At 47.8% G+C, this 17,240-nt stretch overlaps 1 protein-coding gene across 1 annotated transcript in view; it reads right to left on the bottom strand.

Annotated features, from left to right (window-relative positions):
• Positions 1–11,049, bottom strand: part of Tead1 (TEA domain transcription factor 1) — a 233,224-nt gene extending 222,175 nt beyond the window's left edge. The window contains exon 1 of the mRNA XM_075971923.1: positions 10,925–11,049. The gene's annotated coding sequence lies outside the window, so the exon portion shown is untranslated. The remainder of the gene's footprint in view (positions 1–10,924) is intronic.
• Between the last annotated feature and the right edge of the window lie 6,191 nt (positions 11,050–17,240).

The following is a 17,240-nucleotide window of genomic DNA, read 5'->3' as shown; positions in this document are numbered from 1 at the left end:
AACTGGGCTGTCAATTAAAGATGACGTAGGCTCCTCCCTCCCCGCCTTACATCAATTTACATACTGGACGTGATGGGCAAGTAGCCCACGTGCCTTTCAGAGGTGACTTATCTACTTGATCCTTCATGATGTCATTTCATTAGATGCCTTCAAGTTTCAGAGCAGTTGGTGGAAGGCTAGCTTGCCCAGCAAGCACAATTCCCTGGGTTAGATCTCAGCACTCTCGGGGGAAGCAGGAGGGCCAGAAGCTATGCGGGTGAACAAGTCTGATGCTAACCTTGGCTACATAAGACCCTCAAATACATAAATAAATATGTAAACAAATGTAATCAGTAACTACAAAGAGCATCCGTCATTCAGGGGCCAGTAACATTACTAGCACACAGGAGGTGAAAGATTTCCCATGCTTTGTAGATGGAGTCTCACACAGCTCTGGCTAGCCTTGAATCCACAGAGATCTGCCTGCGTCTGACCCACAGGGCTCAGACTATGCTAAAATGAACCCAGGTTCTTGTACATACTGGGTCAGGGCTCTACCACTGGATTAGACTCCACCCAATATGCTTCACTGGAAATACCCCTGTGGGTCCCTTTAAGGAACCTCTCTGGTTCTTCCTGTCCCTTCACTAAACCCAGCAAACCGATGTAAGCTCCTTTCATTAGGTCTAAATATTATTAATCGCTTGAACCACCACAAAATTCATGAGACGTGGCAGGGGGTACAACAGACGCCAGTCAGTTCAGTGACCGGATCCTGGGCCCATGACTTTGAAGACACAGCTCACACATTGTAAAAGTTAACCTCTGAAAGTACACAGCACACTAGCTTTCTGGAGAGCCGCTGGGGCGGAGACGGTGTCGAGCTTGAAGTCTTGCTGCCCAATCAGTCTGCCCGTCTGCAAAAGCTGCTGTCCGGCACCACCACCCTCCACCCTCAAACATTTCCAGTTTCAAAGTTTTCAGACTGGGAAACTGACGGAGTAGCACACCCTTCCACGCATGGCTTCCGAGGAGATAAGGAAAGGAGGCCGATAAAATGCAGGTGGTCCCTGGCTCAGGCTCCCACAGAGCGAGCTTTAACTGCTCAGACTGTTCAGCCAGAGTGGCCTTAAAAACTCAGGGTCAATGACACACCCTAAAGTGTACTGAGAATCTGAGCAGAGCAGGACCAGCTAGAAGCAGCTGACTTAAAAAAAAACTACCCACGTGAAATTGTGAAAGAATTCAAAAGAAGGAAAAAACAACAGGCAATCTGACTTCCAAGGAGCCGGCTCACTTGTCCAGGATACCTTGAATTAGACGTTCACTTACGCTAACAAACGCCCTGTCCTCCTGAAGATGCAAATAGCAAGTAATGAAAGAAAAAGGCTGTGCCCAGCTCCCACAGGACCCGAATTACCATGTGAAATGTACATGAAGCCCAGAGAAAAGGGAAGCCTCCTGAAACAGAGACCAACAGGGCAGTCTGCAGTCTTTGGGAGCACAGGGCCAGGGAACTAAGAGCAGCCACTCTGCGGTGTGGAACCATCACTCCAATGCCTCAGTCCATCTTCCAGGTAAGGAACCAGAAGGCAACCTACCTTAAGTAGTTTCAAGAGGATCAGATGCGGGGAGGCAGAGTTTGTGACTTTGAGGCTAGGCTAGCCTGGTCTACACCATGAGTTCCAGATCAGCCACAGCTATACTAGTGAAACCCTGTTTGAAAAACTAAAATTACAAAGAGGACAATGTAGTTAGGCATGATCAGTGTCGCTCCCTGCCACCCAAGGTGCTCTCAGAACCCCAGGGGATTCCAGGCAGGTCCAAGCCCTTGGCGCTATCTCCCTTGAAAAGGCCCCTTCTGACAACAGTCAGCAAAGAAAAGAACTTGAAGACGCCAAGCTCAGAATCAGGATGGAAGCCTCAAAAAGGCTTCTTTCAGACAAATTTAAATTACCTATTTATGAAGAATTTTCATTTAATTCTTTATTACCACTTGGCAAAGGGAACTTCAACTGTTATGTATTTCCTGAGGGGTCCCTCCACCCACTGCACAGGGGAGAGTGGTTCCTGGGTATGAGGGTAGAGGTGCAGGGCAGCTTCAGCCTTGCCTGGGTGAGATCCAGGTTTTCTGAGGAACCACCTCAGCCTTGGCTATTCTCCAAAGCTACCCTGTAGGCTGACCCCCAGGTCATCCCTAAAAAGTCTGGTCTGCACTGAGAGCCCACGGTACAATGCAGTGTGGCTTAGATTTACAGACATGCAGGCAGACAGACACCAGTCACGGTGGTACTGGTTTGTAACCGTAAGCTTTCCAGAGGCTGAGACAGAAGGATCATGAATTCCAGGCCAAACTGGGCTACATAAAAAGACCCCGTCATGCAGGGCGGTGGTGGCACACACCTTTAATCCCAGCACTTGGGAGGAAGAGGCAGGCGGATCTCTGAGTTCAAGTCCAGCTGGTCTACAGAGCTAGTTCCAGGGCAGTCAAGACTATACAGAGAAACCCTGTGGGGGATGGGGGGTAGGTAGGGGAAAATCCTGACCTACAAAAAAGGGAGGGGATAAGAGGAGGAAACTTCTAACTGCAGATACCAAAGCCCAAGGTCAGAAATTAATCTCCTCAAGGTCATAGCAGCCAAGACAGCCCAGCACGATCAAGGGCCACACTTTTCTACACAATCTCACCCTGAGCAATGTGACATTCTTAGGTGTGCTCACTACTGCCTCTGTGGCTTGTCTCACACCGATCACACTGGCTGCACGCAGTCTCCAGGCTCAAGAGAGTATCTGTAGTCATATGGAAGATCAGGTTTGCCACGATTCTCCCATTCCCACACACCCAAGCACCAAAACACTGGAGTTGCAAGGCTCAGTTGGTAGAGGGCCTGCCTGTCTGTAGGAAGTCTGGGGTTCCACACAAACCAGGTGACACAAGCCCATTATCCCATCACTCAGGAAATGGATACAGGACAGTCAGTTCAAAGTCATCCTCAGGTTCTAGGCCAACCTGAGATAGAGGAGAGAAAAATAAAGAGTAAAAACACCTCCTGGGCTGGGGATGTAACTTAGTGGAAGTGTGTGTGTGTGTGTGTGTGTGTGTGTGTGTGTGTGTGTGTGTATGATGTTTAGCACCACAAAAGTGAAAATAATAAAATAAACATTTGCCCTTTAGAACTCAGGAAATTCGATACGCCTACCTTCCCCACTGACTTGTCACAACCTCTCTGTGCATGTCTGTCTTGGAAGGGCCTAGAGACTGCTCGCTGGCTGCCTTTTCCTGATCACCAAGTTGCTGACATTGTTCAAAGGCACAGGGGCAGCAGCAGCTCTACAAAGATCAGGAGAATGCCCGAGATGGATGCAGAGGAAGCATCGTGCTTCCTGTGAGTCTGATTCAGACTGCTGTTGGGCTCTTACTCTCCTGACCCCTCGGTGCTCCACCGTGCAGGAGGGGCTCTAGAGTCTTCCCTGCTCAAACAGCAGAACCTCAGCAGTCAGAGCCTTGCAGCCCTGGGAATCACATCTGCAAACAACTACAGTGCTCTCCAGGGAGCTGGTGATGGCAGACACAGAAAGGATGGTCCAGGTTGTTTCATTGCTTCTTTTGTACAAAAATGTGGGCCAATAAGATGGCACACACACAATCTATACTAATAAATAGCTTTAAAAAGGTTTGTGCACACTTTTTTAGTTCCGTGAAGATTCCTCTAAATTCCTAGACACACACAGCCTCACAGATAACTGAGAAATCACTCACCCTGACTCGATCAGAGGATAAAAAGAGAAACAAATAGAACATGGTCCCCTCCCATCTTCAGAGAGGTTTAGAATCAGAGAGCAATGAGAGGCCCAGCCCTTCAGTCTCTATGCTGGTGTTAATGACATAGGCAGGATTAGAGGCTGACCTGGGCATGAAGAAGGAAGAACCCTGAATCAGCCACTAAACAGGTCTTCATGCCCTTAGTTAAAACACAAATGGCAAAATGTAAAATGGGAGAGGGGTCTGAAGGTTGGGTGTACCCATACAGGTGGGGGTGATGGGGAAAGGGTCTCACCCTGGCTTCCCAGGCATGTATAACTGAGGCAAAAACATCTGCCCAGGAGCTGATAAACCAGTGGTCATGTGCATGGCCAAGTGTCCTAAACCATCCAGTGTGTGCACGGGGCCCTGCAGCTCTAGCCGCTCAGCAATGGAGTGATTCTGACTTGGATTCAGCTTTTACTGGACACCTGAGTGAAATTCTAGAAGCATTTCTTAACAATTCCTGGGTATGAAAAGGAGTCATTTCCTGCCTCCAAATCACAGGCAGTCCTTCCAGACACACATGTCAATCATTTCTGCACTTCGTGGTGAAGGTGAAAGAAAATTACGGAGGTTTTCTGGATATCTAGCAGAACCCTCTTATCAGACTAGAAACAGCAGCAATGTTATCTCCTCGGTACTTAAAACAAAAGCCAACTCTAAATTAGGGGACCTCTGGGCTCCGCCAATATGAAAGAAGTACTGACAGCCTGCTCTCTGCCAGTCTATCGATGGCAACACCTAAGGACTTTAGGGCGGCACCAGCGTCCCTTTAGCTGATGGGAGCTGACTTTCACCACCATTGTCTCCGGGAGGCTCCGAATGAGGAGGCAGCCGGGGAGTAAAGGACTGAACGAGATCCTTCCAATGGAAACATGGGCTCACAATGGTTTTGGAATGAGACCCAAGCACACCCCAGGCCGGGTGATGGGTGATCTGAAAATGAGGCGTATCAAAGTGCTATTGATAAGCTGACTCACTAGACAGCTTATCTGAGGCCCTCATGGGCCATATGGTGCCCCAACTTCTGCTGCCTGTTGCTGCCACAACAATAGGCTCGCCTGCCCAGAAAGCACCGTTGTGGGACAGGAGCCCAGCAGCAGAGGCATGTCGGCCGCTATGGTGTTTACATTTCATTTTGTGCCATTAGCTTTGTGTTTCCCCTAGTGGGGACTTGAAACACATACCACACACACTTCATGTCAGACACCAGGGCTACCTGCAGAACGCACATGTGTGCGCTGCATATGCACTTGTGAGTGGGGACAGAGCAGGTGAACAAGAAAAGCAGATGTCAACTTCAGAACTGGAACATGGCTGGTGGGGGGAGGGTGAGCAGGCAGGCTCCCAGCTAGCGCAGGAGCAGACAATGCCCTTTTCTCAAAAAAAACACTTGGGCCAGGCGGGCCTCGGGGAGTGGCTATTTAAAACGCTTAGCTCCTTTTATTCCACCACTATGGAAGTGAATTCAGTTCTTCAGAGCCAGAGCAAATGAAGTCATTTGGTGTTTGCAGGTTCTCTGCACTTCGGCAACAGGATTCAGGGCATCTAAGTTGTCCTTTCTTCACTAACTTCATTTTCCTTGAAAAAGATAACAAGGTCATAGAAAAATTGTAGGCTATGGGGCCCTGGGATGGATGCTGTCAAAGCCATCAGAAGTCATGGTGTGAAGGCAAACAGGTATTGCCTTCCAAAGGCTTGGCATGAAAGATTGACCGGGTCTTTTGTCAAACGAATTCATGTGTCTTCCTATTTTCCTAGAGATTTTCCTGTCTTTGCAGAAGATCATAAAATATTCATCTATCTAATTGACTATCTATTAGAGAAAAGACACTGGTTTGCAGTGAGAACGCTGCAGCTGGAGCATCAGGTGACAGTCCCCGAGGTGACTGAAAGCAAAAATGGAGGCAGCCAGCTCCCCCTCAACACCCACAGCAGAACTACTACAAAGTGAATACTGGTTTTCTCTGCCCACCGCCATCCCCACACCTAAGTGGACAACAGTCTTGGATGAACTTCTCAAATTTTCTGAAACATTCTCAGATTTAAAAAAAACAAAAAACAAAAAAACCTTTCAAGTTAAATTGAGATTGCACTTGAACTCCATCCAAGAGCGAAGCTGAACTGAATTATGATAATCAGAACGCTGTGCCTATATTTTTTTAAAAGGCAGCAGAGTGATGTATTTTTTTTTAAGTTCATTCCAGAGAATACAAGTTCAGTGCGTTCTCACATAATTAGCATTTCCCGCCATCAGCAGCAGTTTTTCAGGACCCATCAGTGCTGCCGTGTACTCTCAGACCTCAGAGCTGGTCGTCATGAGCACTACCGTGTACTCTCAGACCTCAGAGCTGGTCGTCATGAGCACTGCCGTATACTCTCAGACCTCAGAGCTGGTCGTCATGAGCACTACCGTGTACTCTCAGACCTCAGAGCTGGTCGTCATGAGCACTGCCGTGTACTCTCAGACCTCAGAGCTGGTCGTCATGAGCACTACCGTGTACTCTCAGACCTCAGAGCTGGTCGTCATGAGCACTGCCGTGTACTCTCAGACCTCAGAGCTGGTCGTCATGAGCACTGCCGTGTACTCTCAGACCTCAGAGCTGGTCGTCATGAGCACTGCCGTGTACTCTCAGACCTCAGAGCTGGTCGTCATGAGCACTGCCGTGTACTCTCAGACCTCAGAGCTGGTCATCTTCTGCATGTGTGTCTAAACCCGCCAGATCCTGTGAGACCCCAGAACGTCCCCCTGCAGAGGCGGATGCTTAATCTCTTCATCAGTGAATTAGTCCACATTTAAGTCTAAGCTCATTTTCCAACACCGTCTTTCCCAATTAAAATAAGTTAATACAGGGTTGACAATAAGGCTTCCTTGTTACAGGGGTTCCCTATCATGCATGAGGCCCGGAGTCTGATCCCAAGCAAGGCTATAAACCCACCCAGCCTGTAATCCAGAATCTGCACAGAAGAAGCAGGAGGATCATGAGTTCTGGATCATCCTCTACTATACAGTAGGCTGAAAGTCGGCTGCATGGGATCAGCTTCAGAATGAGGAAAAAAAGCGAATGAAATCACAGGACGGAGCCTTGAAAACTAGAGTGAATGTGGAAAGCACCAGGATAACAAATACCAGCTTGAAATAGGGGTGGGGGGTGCAGAGCCTTCCCTTAGGCTGCCATGAAACTGAAGAGACAGCTTCTCTGAAGAGCCATCCCCATTATTCAATCAGTAGAGAGGTGTGTGTGTGTGTGTGTGTGTGTGTGTGTGTGTGTGTGTGTATAAACCACCCTGAGACACCCAACTGCATAAGTGAACAAAATGGGACCTTGGTATCTAAGAGTAACCCACCCCGTGGGAAACACTGACCCAATCCCTGCCCTGCAAAACCAGGACTTAACATTCACTTGGACCAAGGGAAAAAAATACACATTTCAAAATTCTCTACTCTGCCCCACTGCAAAAACTGAAGATTTCTGAAGAAATGATCACATTTCAACCTCAAGTTCAAACATGGGACAGCACTAAGGAAGCCCATAAAAAAGAGCCTCGAAGGACTGGCAACTAGGTTCACAGCTTTGAAACTAAACAAAAACCGTCCAAAAAACGGAGAACCAAAATATTCCAGTTACACACTATGTCCTGGAAGCCAGAAGCATGGAATACCCTGTTCAGAGAGGCACAACAGCTGCCACACAACGGGGTCTAGACTAGCGTCTATCCAAAAGCCCAGGCCTGAGACGCCGCTAAGGACAGACCCAATTTGATCCTGTACCTGATGAATATGGAACAAAGCATATTGATACTACATGACTTAGGCCCCAACTTCAAAATAAGATGACCTAAAGCCTCTACTGCTAAGAAAGGCAACAGAAAGCTAAAAAGCATGGTGGCAGCCATCACCAATGCCCAGACAGCCAAGCACAGCCTATGTTAACCAATGAGGGGGAGCAACAATGTATTTTTCGTGCTGAGTTCAGATGTAGTACACAAGCAGCCTACAATTCCAGGCACCGAATTCTGAAAGAGAAGCTGGGCCTGCCTTGATTAACAAAAACAATGTCTTCTTGCAGCTTAGGGGTGAACACTTGCTTTAGTCAGTATTTCTTAAACCTCTGGGGGTTGGGGGGGTCAGACTCTACTCAAAGTTTTACCACTCAACAGATTCGGCACAGCTCTAACTCAGAAATACATATGTATACTTTTTCTCTGCTTTCATACTCCCTTTGCTGGAAAACAGAATCCAAGCACCACAAATGGTAGCTTCAAAGCGAGAGCCCTAATTTTTCTGCGTGGCTAGGGTTATTATTTTTAGGCCCGCCGGATCATACACAGTTATCTGCGCCGACCTCTGTGGTGATAAGACACCATCACAATTTCCATTTGCGAGCAGTAGAATTATGCTCACAATTAACCCGTAACACATGAGATTAAAGAGGAAAACAATCCTATAGATGTCCAGGCTCCTCTCATAAAATCGCCATGGATTAGGGGCGGAGGGGATCTATCCATTTCCAAAGCAGGCAACTCCCTAATGCTGCTAATGGCTTGTTTCATGCTTGGGGTCTCCGGTCTCTCAACTGCTCTTGTTATAGACTTGTCCACAGACAATATGATGCCAAATGCAGTCTGGACCAGTGACTAGAAGGATATTCCTCCCCAGAGAGTCCCATGAAGATATGCCTTCTTACATCTCCGTCTGTTTATATCAGAACCAACTAAAATCAACACTGGTTATGGACTAATGAACTCATTTTTTTTCTTAGTTTTCTGCTTTCTCTAATCAGAAGACGCAGGACCCAAAGTGAGTATGTGAACATCTAATTCCAGCTGCATACAGCAAATGGGCAGGGGGGAGAAAGCAGGAGGGGCAGGAAGCTGACTCCCCGCCAGGTGACCCTTGAAAGCCCACTCCCACCCTTTCACAGTGCGGGGAGGTGCACACTGTACCACAGAACAAGAGAGAGTTACTCATTCAGAGTTTCTGCAGCCTGGGTCAGACTATGCTAGGATGTCTGCCTGCTTCAGATTAAAGGTCACTAACTATATACATAAGTCCTGGCCTTTGCTTGTACAAAACTTCCAATAATCCCAGAGTGTGCCCAGAGTCTATAAAGAAACCTAGGAAGGAGGAACTCACACAAAGATTCTAGCCTCCCCCCCCCCCTTTTTTTAACTCTTTTGTAAAGGCAAAGTGTTTCTCTGGCTTTGTTTCAACTTGTTTTTAAAAAAAAATGAAAAGTATTCTAATATTTCCCTAAGGCTGCAGTTTAAACAATACTTGCCATTAAAGTGAAAATAAAATGGTTTTACTGAGGACATCAGCAAGACCCAGTAACGGAGACAGCTTATCAGTTCATTTTTTTTATACCAACAACAAATAAAAGAATTGTAAACTGTTGAAAACCTGAAACCTGAGAGTCCAGCACAGTTACACATCCAAAGAAATACTACACAAAAATATCTTGTGACCATTTATGGAAACACGGAGATTAGAAAAGTACGCCTTTCCCCTAAAATCGCCAACAATTCAAAACCCTGCTATCGACAAAGGTTCAAGTAAACGCGTTTGTCTTTCCGGAGCCGCGCTGTAACTGGCTCTACTGTTTCCTTCTAAAGAGGAAAGGTTCTTACCAAAGTTGGATCTAAGTCTGACCCTTATAAGCATTCAGATGTGCCTGGGCCCAAAGATCCTGCTATTCACAAAAAAGCGCAGACTGGGCTGAAAGGCGGAAGCCCCTGGCACAGTCTGTGCAGCCTGAGGACTATTCCCAGCCCCAGTCTCAAGGCAGATTAGCCCCCACCCGAGAGCTCAGGCTTGCACAGACAAGCCACCCCTTGGCTCCCGGTAGATCGCGTCTCCCTAACGGGAAGGATCTGTCCACCCGGGGAACCACCTGCAGGTACTTAGCACACCCGATGCCACCAGACCACCTAAACTTCCAGAACGAATCCAGGCCACAAGGCGGGGAGGAGACTGAGTTCTGTTACTTTGCATTATCTGTAGAAATTGAAATATTTTCCTTTTCACTATTTTGAAATCTGATCGTATTTACAGACCTTTTTGCCCCAAGGGCCTCGGCTCCTTTCAAATGTGCTATTTTAAAACCCGGCCTTTCTACGCTCCCGATTCCTGGAATATCTGTCCGTAAGTTTCCAGCGCTGAGATCAATTTGCATTTCTGTAAATCACAGACAGCTTCTAAGAACTTAACAAGCCTCCTGAGAAACGCTGGTGGCTGGTATTTCATTGTTTCATAAATATTTTTATACGGGTGACACCATTCAACTTTAAATAAATCTTTAAAAAGAAAGACGATTAAAAAGAGAGGAAAACTGTGGTCTGGGTTTTATTTTCGTGGGAAGAAGTGTGGACCCCTCATTGTTTTCGACTCCTTAGAATGTAGCTTTGATTTCTTTTTTTAAGAAATAAATTTAAAAAAAAAAAAGAAAAACTCCTAGAAGTTGAACTTTCTTTCAAACGGGCCTCTGGACTTTGAAAACAAGTGGTGCTGCCGCGAACAAAGGCTAAAAGTGTCCCCAGATTTCTTTGCCCTCCTGGGGATCGTTTCTCCTCCAATAAACAAACAAATCCCCCAGTATTTCCTACTGAGGGGAAGTTTTCCAGGGAGAGTCGGCTCCCGGGTTTGGTGGTAACTGCGACTCAGTCTTTTTTGGACACAATGTTTCTGCTGACTCCTGAAAATTTTCCACTTGAATGTGCACTGGAGCGGCGGCGGCGGCGGCGGCGGCAGCGCTGGAGAGGCGGCAAGGGCGAGAGAGCCCTCTTTCATCTCCGGGGAGGAGGAGCCCGGGTCGGCGCGGACCCCGAAGGGGCCGGGCGCCGGGGGAGTCGCCGTGCTGCAGGCTCTAGGCTGCGCACCGGACGCTCTCCCCACCCGCGATCGCGCGGAACTCGGTGCTTCCAGGACAAGGAGCGAGGAGCGCGGGAGAGAAGAACTCGGGAGAGAGGGGCGCGCAGAAGAGAGGAGCGGGGCCGCCTGTTGCCGCGCGGGGCTGCGGCCCAACTTGCAGGGCGGAGCGGCCGCTCCCCTCCGAGAGCCCCGGGAGCCGCACACAAAGCACCGATTGCGGTGACGCCTAGGCAGCCCGCGCCCCCGCGTCCGCCCCGCGCGCAACTTACCTCGGCCGCCCGAGCTGGCGCGGCAAACTTCGGGACGCTGGGCCGTCGCCCCTGAGCTGCTCCAACCGGTACTCCCCGCGGTGCTCCCGCACCGGGCCGCCCCAGGCCGGCCTCGCCGGCTCCCGGGACTGGCAGGGCGCGCCGGGGCAGCTGCCCGCGCTCGGGCGACGCTGCGCGCTGGGGGGTCAGCGCATGGCCTGCGCCCCGCCGCGGCCGCCCCGGGCCCGGGCCCCGGCGCGCGGACTTCCCGCGGGCTGGAAGCGAGTGTGCGAAGTGCTGGGGGGCGCCCGCGGCGGGCGGCGGGGCCGCGGAGGCTCGGCTCGGCTCGGGCGGCGCGGAGCGGCGCGAGCGATGCGAAGAATGTGCGGAATGAGGACAGGAATGAAATGAACGCCAGGACCGAACTCGCTCCGGAGGGGTGGGGCCTCGGTGACGTCATGCCGCCGGGCCCGGGTGGGGCGGGGCCTGCCGCCGCGGTGACGTCATGTTATGGGGCGGGAGCGCGGGGCGGGGCTTGGCGCCCACAGAGGCGAGGGCGCGCGCTTCAGGCTTTGTGCGGTGTGAGGCGGGGCGGCCCGGTGCTGCTAAGGCTCGTGTGCGCGCCTTCGCCTGCTGTGCCTCAGTTTACCCCTTCCTGGTGCGCGCGGGCACCGCTGCTCCCGGGCTGGAGGGAAGGTTGCTCTTCTGGAAACTGAGGCTCGGGCGGGCGACTTCTCCAGCCCGCCACTTCTCCCTTGGCCCTTTCGCTTTACCCAAGTTCATGGTGCTCGCGCAAATCCTAGGCTTTGCAGACTACGGGTTGGAGCATCGCAGAGTTCTCGCTTGCCCTTTCTTTCTGGAAGTGAAGTTCACTCGTGCTGCGAGTTGCACTCTACAGAAGTCCTGCACCCGGTTAAACAAAATAAATAATAAAAGTCTTGCCGGGGTGCAATAAAAGTCATGCCGTCCCTTTATGGAGAAAGTGAGGGTCAATCATAAACGGTTTGATCTCTGTTTTTGGAGTGGGCTACGCTATAGTACTTCAGAAACTCGGGTAAAGTTAACGGTGGCCGGGACAGACTTGTTGGCAGCTAGTGCTGGTTGCAATCAGACCGTAGTTTCCCAGAAAGGAGAGCGCCCTTCCCGTACCGGGACTTCCTTCTTTCAGCTCTGGCTTCAGAACAAACTAATGGCGCCTGTTTTGTGCTGGAGGATTCCCGGAGTGTGCATAACTCAGGAAAACTAGTAGGACTCGCTGAGGCGCGTTTGCTTAGAAACAACGTTTACTAATGCGTTTTTAAGACAACAATATGTTTCACTGCTGCATTTTTAAAAGTTTATGTCAAAAGAATTGAAGGCGCCCATGCCGTTGTAAAAAAAAAAAAAGTATTACAGAGACACTCTTTGTTCACTGCCCTGCTCTTCCCATGCCATGTCTGCCACAATTATATCACAAGCGCGCTATTAATTGTCGTGCAGATTTTTCAGATCTACTTGTGCACATCGGTGTGTAGCTGTTTAATCCTATACAATTTTCTCACCTGTATATATGCCCACCACAGCCAACTACAAATGTGTATGATTTCTGGTTTGTACGCAGTAATGTAACAGGCTGACAGTAAGAACTTCAGTCACCTAGACAGATTATTAGAAAATACATGGCTATTTTCACTTTAAAACTGTGGCAGGTGTATAATCTACTATAACAGCACCAAATAAAGTCTGATGGTAGAAGTTGAAGGGATGGTTCTGCAGTTAAAAGCACTTGCTGCTCTAGCAGAGGACCAAGCTACTGGTCTGTTCCCAGCACCCACATGGTGGCTTTCGATGGTCTGTAAGTCCAGTTCTGGAGGCACTGGGCACAAACATGGTGTGCAGACATGCAGGCAAAAATCATGTATGTGCATAAATAAGAGGTTGGTTTTTTTTTTTTTTTTTTGAGTCTGATAGCAGAGCCAGTCTAGCAGTGGATAAAATTGCTAAGACACTTTTTATCTTGCCCATGACAACCTGGTTACCCTTCAGATTCCAGTTGCTCCTGGCGATTTGGTGTTCCCTCATTCTTGCTAACATTCAAAGATGTTCCTCGGTGCTGAAACTCCTTGGCCAGTACTTCCTACAACTTCTTCCACCAGCACACACATGCTTTGATATGTATACTAAAAACCTTTTCTTCAAGAAAGTCCATTCAGCTGAAGCCAGGCGTAGTGGCAACTGCCTATAACCCCAGCAATCAGGAGGTTGAGGCAGGAGGATTGACACAAGTCTAAGGAAATCCTGAGCTAAAGAATTAGATCTTGTCTGGAGGAGAAGAAGGGAGAAAAAAAGAAGGAAAGAGGGAGGAGGAAAAAAGAGTGAGAAGGAGACTGGTTAACTGGGTGTCTTTTTCCTAGGACCTCGAGGCCACGTCCAGCTATGTCACGCGTGTTTATTCTATCCTTTCACAGTATCTGTGTGTTACTGCTTATACTCACCTATATGAGACAACAGTTGGATCTCATACAGCTAAACCTGCTCTAGAACCTGCTCACAGTTAGGAAGTCAGGCGTCACCCCCCCACCCGTCTGTTCCATGCATTGTACTCTTCTCATCTCCCCGCTGGTCAATAAATAGGACCTCTGTGTTTGGGGCTATGCGTGGTTGAACCCATCTGAGGGCAGAAGCAGCAACTGCCACCTTCTAAAATGACAGCAGTTTTCACGAGCCACCGTCATTCTTAGCCTTTGGTGTTTTGTATTTACCATCTCAATCTCCACGTCACCTGTATGAAGTAAAAATTCTTTACCCAGTTTTTACAGAAGAGAAACTGAGAGACATGGACTTTATAATAAAGCCTAAATTCCTTCTGATTCATATCCATGACCTGTGTTTCTAACTCTTGAAACAAATAGGACCAGGCACTGTTCTAAGTACTTCCTTTATATTGCCTCGCCTGACCACATGAAGGATTCTTTAAGGTTTTATTTTAAATTATATATATGAGGTGTTCATGAGCATGTAATACCTACAGAAGTCAGAAGACAGTCCCTGGAGCTGGAATTATAACAGTTATACACAGCACCATTTGGGTACTGGGAACAGAAAGCACTTTTAACTGCTGAACCATTTCTCCAGACCTGAGGTAAGAACTATTTCTATTCTTATTTCATAGACAGGCAAGCTGAGGACCAGAGAAGTAAGATAACTTGGCCTGGGGTGTGTATTTAGGAAATGCAGAGCAAGGATGCAAGCCCAGGCAGCTCCACTTAGACTTGGTGCTCTTAGCCATGCCCTCAGCACCCCCAATGCAGTCCCTCATAGAACTTAGAAGATCACTGGTCTGCAGGGGCCTCTGACTCCTAGATGTAGCAACCTTATGCTAGGTAGTGATACAAAAAGTCCATTTCCCTCAAGCCTTCCCCGGAAAGAAACTAACTGCTAACTTTTAACACATAAGAGAACTTGCCAGTCCCGGCAGAGCCCCCCATCCCATCAGGGTCCCACAGGGGTTCCTGGGACTCCTCTCCCTGAGAAAGATGTTCCCAGACCTCTGAGCGGGTAGAACGCTGAGGAAAGGCATGACCAAGAAATTACTTCTCTCCTAGCTAAAATGCAGTTGTAACATTTTGTTTTTACTAATTAAGCTCCTCTTCTTTCTTTCCTGTTTTTAAGACAAAGTCTCACTCTATAGCCCTGGTTGGCCTGGAATTCACTATGTTGACCAGGTTGACCTCAAGCTCACAAAGATCCACCTGCCTTTGCCTCCCACTACCACCCTACCACCCCAGTGCTGGGATTAAAATATGTACCATATAGAGTTATTTTATTTTATTTTTTTGTTTGTTTTGGTTATTGTTTTATAGCCTGAAGTGGTCTCAAACTCACTATGACCTTGAATTTTTGATCCTCCTGCCTCTGCCTCCCAAGTGCTGGGATGATAAAATGTACCACCATTATGTTCCTATGAAAATAGAAATCTATGTATGTAGAGTAAAATCCCTGCGATCTGCACCACACAATAGGCTCCAGTCTGAGCTGAGGTGATTCAGGCAGCGATCCTTGGTGTGGTGGCACAGTAGTAGCATGTGCAGTGCAAAGTGGCTGTGCTGTGTGTTCTGAACCAAGGCTGCAATGGGCAAAAACCAAACAAGCAAACGAAACTGCCGTCAGGAGCGTTAGGATTTGGTTTTGAAATGCTTTTTGGTCACTGTGCACTAAGAGACTTTCACTGTTATCAGAGTCTTCATGACCCTCCATGTTCAGTTATGTGACCTACAGGCTAAGTTCACAGGAGTATGTATTTCAGAAGCAAAACTGAACGGAAGAAAATAACTAAAGACAAACAGAACTTGATCAGCCACACACCTAGGTTGTCTGGTTCACTGCAGTGAGGACAGGAATCTGTAGGTGGGATCTGCTTGCCTGAGTACTGGATAGCCACTACAATACTTTGTTACACTGTGTATTTGATTTAAGCTCTCTTTCTATTGCTATTGTTGCCGTCCTTTTGAGACAGGGTCTAACTATCTGATTTACAGAGCTCCTACTGCCTCTGCCTCCCAAGTACTGAATTAAAGGTATTGGTATTTTCTGTTATGTCCAGCTATAGCTACTGTAGTTTTACAATTTTGTTGTTGTTTTGAGACATTCGTATAGGCTAGGTTGACCACAAACTCACTATAAAGCTGAAGATGACGTTGAACCTCTGATCTTCCTAATTCAGCTTCCCTAAATGTTGGAATAATAGGTATGTATTTACTTCCTTGTTTAGATCTATAATTTTTAATTTTATTTTGTATATCTGCTGTTTTGCCGGTATGTATGGCTATGTATCATTTCAGTGCTTGGTACCTGAAGAAGCCAGAAGAGGGCATCCAATCTCCTGGAACTGGGGTTATAAATGTCTGTGAGCCACCATGTGAGTGCTGGAAATTGAACCCAGGTCCTCCAGAACAGTAACAAATGTTCTTAACTACTGAGCCATCTTTCCAACCTAAAGTCCCAACTTTTAGGAACTTTGATATGCATACCACTATTCCACTTCTTCCCAGGGACCAGCAGGTTTCCTAAATCACAGTTCTTCTAACTGCAAAATCCTTTCTACAGCCACTATTCCCTCTCTCCAACTTCAGATGGGATCTGGCACTTCAGCATTTAGGTGCACACAAGTCTCTGTCCCATCCTCCTTTCTGTCAAAAAAAGACTGTCTGTCAGTTTAGCTTCATCCCCATCTCTTCCCTGTCCTTCCTTTCCCTGAAAACCCAGGCTGGCCTTGAACTCACTGAGATCTGCCTCTTTCTGCCTCCCAAGTGCTGGAATTAAAGGCTTGTGCCACCATTGCCCAGCTTCTAAGAACCTTTTGCAAGCAACCACTAGACCCCACTGTCCTTTATAGTCACCTCCATAGGTACTCCAGCCTCTCTAGCTGGGCTTCTCCGCTCATCTACTCCATCCATTTATGGCTCTACTTTACATCTGGACTACTAGTCAGTCGTGATCGCCACCTCCCTGTGCCCAGTTTCTTCCTGTCCCCTGGGGTTTTTCTGCTCACTTTCCTCTGAAGATTCATTCTCTTGTAGTTAGCTTCAGGGTTTGTAGTTGTGTGCTGTGGACTCCCTGCTGGCTTTGCTTTATATCCTTTATGGATTCCAGTCCCATGGTCTCCGTTACTAGTTGTTTGTGGCTGTCGTTCTGCCATACACATGTAATCCATCTCTTTCGCTGGAGTGCCAAATGTGTATATCAAATCTTTTGCTTGACACCGCCATCTAAATATCTCAGAAGTTTCTCAAACAACCTGTGCAGAACCACAACCTCCCACTCTAGACTCAGTCTTCCCAAGACACTTGTCATCTGGAAAAGTCACAGAAAGCTAGATGCCGGGATGGATACAGCCCCTCCTAACTAAATCTCTTCAAGAGTAAGTGGTCATGTTTAGAATTAAAAGTTCTTCTGAGGCCCTGAATGATCTGACCTCCTCAAGGTACATTTTTGGGCATCTTATATTCCTTCCTTCTATATGTTTGTCCTGCACTGGGTCACTTCTAATTCCTCATATTCGCCATGGACCCATAGGGTGTTTAGCTCCTCAAAAGAGCTTTCCCTCCTTCACCTAAGGGGTCCTCTCCTGATATTAATTCAAAATGGTGCTTCGTCAGAGCAAATCTTTCCTGGTCTTCTTTTAAAAAAAAAAAAAATCTCCTGATGACCTATTGTATTACTTACAGCTTGTCTGACAAAATCTCTCTAAAACTCAATATTTTGAAGCAATAATGATCACTCGCTATCACTTTCTGTTTGTTGGCTAGGTGTTTGGAAATGGCTTACCTACGTGGTTCTGGTTGGTGGTCTCATGAGA

The sequence above is a fragment of the Microtus pennsylvanicus genome, chromosome 5, assembly GCF_037038515.1.
Source record: "Microtus pennsylvanicus isolate mMicPen1 chromosome 5, mMicPen1.hap1, whole genome shotgun sequence".
NCBI classification, from domain to species: domain Eukaryota; kingdom Metazoa; phylum Chordata; class Mammalia; order Rodentia; family Cricetidae; genus Microtus; species Microtus pennsylvanicus.
This window is presented reverse-complemented; position numbering and strand designations above follow the sequence as displayed.